Consider the following 8,986-nt stretch of genomic DNA (forward strand, 5'->3'; position numbering starts at 1 on the left):
GTGAACAGTTCCTATTCGTTTCGTCTTTGTTTTTTACGGCCACAAAGTCTTTATGTCGATTGTCAATTTGATTGGAGTGTTGTTCCTGCAACTAAAACTTCACCATACCCACTATCAGTGTATACCATCAGATCAAAGGTAGGATGTTGGTGATGAATTTTAAAACTCTAATGTGTTTAGGATAAGTGTTATTAAGTCGTGCTTTAGATTTATGAGGATATAATATACACTGCTTATATATACAAGATTTCAAACATATTCAGTTAGCTATTTTTTAATAACACAAGATAAAAGGTCTTAATTGTAAACGGTTATATACACTGAAATGATACCTTTCGTAAATAGGTAGATGGCAATGACATACAAAAATCATCATATTTGGCTTTTTTGTTATACTTTCTTCTTTTTAACAAGTTGTTTTTTTTATATTGTTTTTTTGAAACATGCTGAAATAATAAATGTACCTCCACCTAGCAGACGTTAACAAATATTGGTCAAATTTAGACTGTGTGTCAAATCTGGACCTGCACTAGGGTTTTCTGTATGCTTACATCATAAAAAATGATGATAATTTTAAAAGTAAATGTTTGAAAATATTTTTCCTGACACCGCTCGACCCGGAACATTGATTTTTGGTATGTAGTCTCATGAAGCGATTCTTCATCAAAATTGTTTAAATAATGCCCCTAGGGTTAATGCTGTCCCAGGTTTTCTATATTCTTGTGAACGCATGCATTCATTGAAGTCTCAAGTGTGTTACTCAAACTTATCAATATAAAGAAAATAAAACGTGAGCAGCCGTGTGGTCTTTAACACTTCGTTGATAGCCGTGCTGACACGTATATGTTTAATTTCCCAATAGCATGCCAGTTGGCTCAAGACCACAGCCCCCGTTGACCAAGATCCGGATGTGAATACAGAAAAAAGAGTGCTTGTGTTCAAGTATCAATATTTTATTAAAATTGATTGAAAAAGAAGCAAAAATGTTCTTTTTGCAGAGAACTTGACTGAATTTGAATCTCTATTGCAGAAATTGATAGTTTTCAGTGTAAATATTGGAAAAATCATAGCTTGGGGAAGTCTAAAAATTAGTTGTTTGTAGCCGATTGACTCCTTGGCGGAAGGGTTATGTATTTGAACTCAATTTTGACAGTCGGGTCAATGGTCAACATGGTGTTTTCTTGTGATTATATTTTGTGTCTTGAATTGTTCTAGAGATGCCATGTCCTTGTTTTTCAATTGGGATGTGTATAAAGTCAAAAGCCAGGTTAGTTCCTATATGAAACATATAGTAAAAATAACTGTGGTCTCACGCCAGTTCATTGTGTTTTATCTGGATGATTACTTTTTACTTTTGATTTTTGCTTTGGACTTTCATGCAAATTTGCATCTTCACTATTGTGAAATATTGTGAAATATTTGATGACATATTTTAATGTAACGTGTACATATAAAAAGTTGTTTCAAATCTTGTTTGAAATACTGCAGATATTGTATTCTATCTATTAAACTTTCACACCAGTAGAGATATAACAGTTAACAAAGATGACGTTAACAACGTTTTTAACATTAACGTAGTTGTGAACAATCGACCCATTGCTTAATATCAGAAAGTTTATTGGGTTTAACAAGGACGTGCATAATACAAGCAATGTAATAAGAACCAATTATCTAAAACGTATCGTTACAGTACCTATCATATATCCAATTTTACCTACAACACGCCGTCAAATGGAGTCTCGGTATTCACAATAGCTGTTAACCTGATTAAGTTTTCAACATCACTAAAAGATAAACTGTTGTCAGCTTGATTCCTTCCTCTTGACTCTGGCAAAGTCTTGTAAAGAAGAATTTAAATTTAACAATCTTAAACCAGTATTGCTTTACGCTTAAGTTATTAATGGTTTTCACATGTATTATTATATTCTACATATTTATTAATGTCTTTTCGCTGACTAATTTTTGATGACTTATTAATCCTTTCGATCGTTGAAGCTAAATGTTAAAATAACCTTAAAAACATTCGCTTGTATATAAAGCTAAACTCTCACAGATATACCATTTTTACAACTTTTTTATTTTTTGTCTAGGAAAGGGCAAATTTTTGCATGAACATCTGCAAACCAGTGATATAAGTTTGCTGACAAATAAAACAAATCGTACATTGTCATATTTTCGTTTAAAAATTAATGATATACTAACAGTTTACGAAAAATGCATAAAACATCAATTTTTGAACTTTAATATAAAAATCTGCGATCTGTTTTTTTGTCAGCAGTCTTATATAACTGGTTTCCATGGTTTTTCGCAAAAACTGGCTCGTTCCAAGACAAAAAATAAAAAATAAAAACTTATCAAAATGTTCAATCTGTGAGAATGCAGCTTTAATGCGTACAGTATTTGTGCTAAATGGTGAAACACTATTCATACGTGCATTACTTTCTACCGTTTCAGCAACCCGTTGACATTGTCGTCGATCATCGGGATAGCGATTGAAGGCACTATACTCTTTTTTGTGGCTGTTAAAACTATACATTTCTGTGTAAAGAACAATAACAGGAATCCAGGAAGTATTCAACCACAACATCGTAGGTGTTATAATAGTGTGAAACTGATAGCCACTAGCGGATTTAGATGGAGGCGCACCCGGCACGCCCCCCCCCCTCTAAAACTGTTAATTTGTATGTCAATATCCAAGAAACAATATAAAAATAGTGCACTTGAATGCACTATTTCCAACTAAAATGACTCATTTTTTTCTAGCGGATGATCCTACGCTCCAATTGACTCAATAAACCCTGTAATTTTTCGTATTTTTGAAATGAGCGTACATCCTCCCCAGATAGCAATATTCATGATATGTAATAAGCCATGAACATGTCAATTTGTGTATGTGTGCAGAAGAGCAGCAGTAAACGGTAAAGGGTGAATCAATCGGATGGTTTAGTGTTAATATCAAGTTAATTATATGTGTGTTCATATTTGTTTGGTATTTGGCCGAATTCTACTTGCTATATTGGCCGGAGTCTGTTGGCTGCTGAACCATGCTGAAGGCAGAACGAATACTTAAAAATGATAGTGTTTCAATTACTTGTATTGGTCTGTTTGTGTACCTAAAATACATTTTAAGCCCCGGAATTACCATATTTTTGGTATGCTTTTTAAAACAAATCTTCAATTCGTATTAATTAGAGTAACAGAGACTATATCGAGTCGAATATTACAATGTTTGAAACATTCAATAATATTTTGATCATTATGTAGCTACATTTTCATTTTTCAGGACCAAATATGGAAGTTAATGGTATATTCAGCACTCCCGGCGACTGCCTACCACAATTCGGCTATTGCCAGTATCCCCCTCCCCCGGCATACAGTCAGGCCGGCGACCAGTACCCCCCGGCATACAGTCAGGCCGTTGACCAGTACCCCCCGGAATACAACCAGCCTCCCGCATACAGCGAGACAAACAGCCAACCACTAACCTACGGTCTGGAAACACCACGCATACCCACCAACGCCATCGTTTAACTCTGTACCGAAAACTAGTAGCTGTTTTTTGTATGACTAGGTCATATATGGGTCTAGCTTTTAAAAAACTAATAGACTTGTGACTTGTAAACTAAAACCGTTCTCCGTTCTACTAACATTAGGACAAGGAATTCAAGTAGTATTACCGATCGTAAAAAACAATTAAGATTTATTTTGTCAAAAATCAAATACTTCAGATTTTGATTTTTTTTGGTTCATAAAAAATGTAATGTCTGTATTCTGCAAGAGTTTCAAATTTTCCACTCGGTCATATTTGCATTATTGTGCCATTTATTCAATGTTTTAGCATTTATTCTATCCTACATGCAAACATGTATGATTATTGTTAATTCATTTATCAGTTATTCAAGATGTCTGAGGAATTTGTCAATATGATGAAAATGGTTACAAACATACGCACGTATATATATATAGACAAAGCGTCAATATTGGAATATAGTATCTAAACAAGACAAGTTTTGATTCAAAGCATCAAATAATGCTATGGTAACATGACTAAAAGGAAGCAGATGCAGTCCACCATCATACCAAGTTTGAGGTAGTCTTCAGTTATTGAACGAAATCAGATTTTCAACTAAGGTCACCACGACCTTGACCTTTGACAAACCGACGTCAAAATAGTTAGGGTGATGGTCATGGTTGAGGGACCACTATCAAGTATGTTAGTGATAGGAAACTGCGTACTTTCAGCTTACGGTCACATCTACCTTGAACGTTGACTCATTGACCTCAAACGCAACAGGATTCATCTGCTGGTCTTGACGAACCTGCCTACAATGTTTGAGGTCCCTGTACCGTAGTTCTTTCAGATAATGATCGGAAACCGATTTTCAGTTTAAAATCACCACCAACTTGACCTTTGATCCACTGACCTCAAAATTTATCTGGTATGAGTTTTTGAGGTCCATGAACATAAGCGTTCTGCATATATTGAATGTACACCGATGTTTACCGTTTTAAGGACACCACCACCTTGTCCTTGGACACTCTGACCTCAAAATCAATAGAGTACACATCATGATCCCGACCTACCTACCTAAACAGTTTAAGATCCCTAAGCGTAAGCGTTTTTTATACATCGGAAACCGATTTTCAGTTGAAGGTAACCTTAACATTGACATTTGATCAAATGACCGCAAAATCAAAAAAAAAACCTTTACCTGCTGGTCACGACCAACCTGCCTACAAACTGCCTACAAAGCTTAAAGAACTCTGGACCCAAGCGTTATTTAGATATTGATCAGAAATCGCAGGGGACAGACGGATGGACGAACAGGATATCAGATAACTATTTGTTACCCTTTCGGGCATAATACTCCAAAGTGCTGTATTACGAACAATTGTACACGTAAGGTTTAATTTTTTAGTTATGAGGTAAGTGTTATTTGGATGAATAAGGGAAGTTCTTTACTCTTCCAGTTTATAAGGGGCATTCTAATAAAAAATATTATCAAAAATGAGCATTTATGATTTTTCAATTTAAATTCACATAATCATATACTCACCAATCAATGGTCTGAATAAACAAACTGTACTGAAATATTAGGAAGTACAACAAGGCCCGTCAAACAGAATCATCTTAAGTAGTTGTTTTTTAAATATTTCTAATAAATTATTAAAAATAAAATTGATATATTTCCAAAATCATATTAAAAACTTCAAGATGTTTTATCAGCTTTAGCAAGTAGAAATTTAAGTTATATTCATTTATTTGGCTAAATGTAGCCAGACTACTTATCCTATATGTTTAAAGTCACAGTCCAAATATTTTTAGTAATGTAAATATTTCAAAATGTATGTATATCCAAATGACTTCTCTTAAGCTTTTTGACATTTTAACGCTCAATTTGAAAAAAATGCATTAATTGCAATAATAAACATGCCCTAAAACCGAAAGAATAGACAAAATTTAGTGTGTACGGTGTTACTTCGAAATTTGCATATCACGTGACGTTCTTAATGCCAAATATTCCAGATTTCTTCATAATTATACTAATAATTTTCATATTTGAACTTATAATTAATTTGTTTTAACATTTTTAAACAAAGTCCCCATATTTTCTTCATGTTCATAAATATTTCAACTGAAAACTATTTCGTTAAAAAAGGAAAGCTATCTTTTTAAGGAAAGGGAGGTAATAATTCATGGTCCGGCTATACTTATTGCATGGTTTGGTTGCGCACAGTTCCTACATAACATTCATACTGACATATCTAATGAACTGTCATTGAATTTCCAATTCCAAGTGTCCCGATATATTAAAAATTATTTTGAATAAGGAAAACATCCTCCTCTTTTTCTGATCTTTGATTAATCAGGTCCTAAGTTTCGTAAACCAAGCTATTATAATTTCTGAATCTCCGATTCATTTACTCGTAAAGTAATAAGCCAGTTAGAACGTTTGTTACAAGCACACGTGTTTTTTTTAAATAATTTTATCACATTCATACAATCTGATATAAACCCTTAAAAATTGTCTTTTTGCATTGGTTGTGAACCCTCATTTATTTTATTGGCTGACGTTTTGTTGTTGCTGAAATACGTAGGTGCACCGAAGCTGGTACAAGGGGCATTGACAGTAAATTGGAAATACTATATTAGTCGGGGAAAATGGAAAATTGGAAAAAGTGTCAGTCTGTGCAAAAGAAAATTGTGAAACCGCGTCAATCGGTGCAAAGGGAAATTACGATACCATGCTAGTCGGTGCAAAGGGAAATTGCGATAGAGTGTCAGTCGGTGCAAAGGGAAATTGCGATACCGTGTCAGTCGGTGCAAAGGGAAATTGCGATACCGTGTCAGTCGGTTCAAAAGGGAAATTGCGATACAGTGTCAGTCGGTGCAAAGGGAAATTGCGATACCATGTCATTGGTGCAAAGGGAAATTGCGATAGAGTGGCCGTCGGTGCAAAGAGAAATTGCGATACCGTGTCAGTCGGTGCAAAGGGAAATTGCGATACCGTGTCAGTCGGTTCAAAAGGGAAATGCGATAGAGTGTCAGTCGGTACAAAGGGAAATTGCGATAGAGTGTCAGTCGGTTCAAAAGGGAAATTGCGATACAGTGTCAGTCGGTGCAAAGGGAAATTGCGATACCATGTCAGTCGGTACAAAGGAAAATTGCGAAAGTTACAAGAGTGTCAGTCGGTGCAAAGGGAAATGTGATACCGTAACAGTCAAAGGGTTATTAAGATACCGTGTCAGTCGGTACAAACGGTAATTTTGATACAGTGTCAGTCGGTGCAAAGGGAAATTGCGATACCATGTCATTCGGTGCAAAGGGAATTATCGATAGAGTGTAAGTCGGTGCAAAGGGAAATTGCGATATTGTGTCAGTCGGTGCAAAAGGAAAGTGCAATACCATGAGTTTGAACAAATGGAAATTAGTATACCGTGTCAGTTGTGGACAAAGGGAAATTGGAATGCCGTGTCAGGCGGGGTAATGTAATAATTGTACAGTTGTTAAAGGATTGTCGCAGTCAAGCCATTTTGTAATGGTCATGCGTAAGATGTATTTGTGGGTACCAAGGACCACTTTTCTAGAATGTATAACCCTAAATAATTATAGTATATTAACATACTATTTGACTTCTTGTGTGACAATGACCGTTCCTAGTGAAACACTTCTAAAATGATACTAATTAGTAATTAGTAAAAGGAAATGGAAGATGTTTGGAACAGTTGCTATTCGTCGATTATTTGTTTTTACGGCCACAAAGTCTTCATGTCGATTGTCAATTTGATTGGAGTGTTGTAACTGCAATTTAAACTTTGCCATACCCACTATCAGTGTATAGATCAAAGGTAGTATGTTGGGGGTGAATTTTAATACGCTAATGTGTTTAGAATACGTTTTGTTAGTCGTGCTTTAGATGAATGTGGATATAATGTACATGTACACTGCTTACACAAACAAGATTTCAAACAAATTCAGTTAGTTTTGTTTTATTAAACAAGATATAAGGTCTTAATTGTATACGGTTATACACACTGAGAAATGATACCGTTCGTTGTGTAGTAAACCGGTAGATGACAATGGCGTACAAACATCGTCATATTTGGCTTTTTTATTATAATTTCTTCTTTTTAACAACACGGTTTTATTAATATTTTTATTTTGAAACATGCCGAAATAATGCGCTGCAATATATTGAGGATATAAAAGTATATTTAGCTTGAATCAAAATTGTAATTTATATCCATTTAAGGTACGTTATAAAACTATGAATTGTTTGTATCAGTGTAAGATATAGAATATATTTGTTGATTTCAGTGTAAGATCGTATTTTATTTCACGAGTGTAGGAAAACACATTATAGTTTGAAATATACAATATAGTTTCTATAATTCGAGGGATGAATGCGAAAAGGTTCTAAGTGACATTAAATAAAGAAGCAGATATAACCTTTTCGCTTTCATCCCTCGATATGAAGACGAGTGAAATTAAATACGATCTTGTAAACACTGAAATCAACCTATTTTCTTTGTCTTTTATGTGTCAAGTGTTCATGTTTTATAGGCTATATTGGCAATACAAATGCCTATGGCCATGAACAGTGACATAGAACATATTAAATGATATGTACACAAAAACAAAAGGTTTTAACAGTACATACAACAATTTGATATGTTCTAATACAAATCATACTTGAAGGTATTAAAGTAAGAAGCAACTAGATCAATGGAGACAAAACGCCTTGACTTAGCTGTGTGTATGAATTTCGCCAAACATCTTAAAGTGTTATTATTATTTGACGACATTATCTTTACAAATTTATTCAATGTATTCCATGATCTTGAATTATTACATTGAAGATGTAGGTCGAAGTAAAAAGGACAGCATAGTAAAAAGTGGTATTCAGATTCTACCATATTAGTTTTACTAAGTATTGTATTTACGATTTATTTGGTTATATTATTGTATATTCCTACCTCCGAGAGTATGAACACAATCGTAGTCTGGTAATGCAATTCTATATTCATCATTCATATTACTTTCAAGATATTTCTCGAAATTAAAATCTTTTTTTAATTATTTAAAATAATCTAACTTGGGATGCGAATAAATAGTATCCGGTCATTGTTGTACAAACTGATCATACGTTGCCTTAAAGATATAAGACACTATTTATCAATACCATTGCTATATCAAACACAGTTAAATCCATGAGAGTCTGATAAAGTCTTTATAGCTTTAGACAAGTTATCCTTGGCATTGCCCGTCCCATAGCCAAATCAAGTTTTCAATGGCTGAAAGGTCATCATAGATACACAGCGCTCTTATTTGTATATTTTCAGGTAACAAATCTCAAGTTTTGTGGCATCTCTGAATCTCTGCCTGTGTTATCTCTGGGTCACTATTTATTTTATCTCTGAGTCTCTACTTGAGTGATCTCTAAGTCTCTGATTGTGTGATGTCTGAGTTTCTGTTTGACTCTCT

This window comes from Mya arenaria, chromosome 4 (genome assembly GCF_026914265.1).
Source record: "Mya arenaria isolate MELC-2E11 chromosome 4, ASM2691426v1".
Taxonomy (NCBI): Eukaryota; Metazoa; Mollusca; class Bivalvia; order Myida; family Myidae; genus Mya; species Mya arenaria.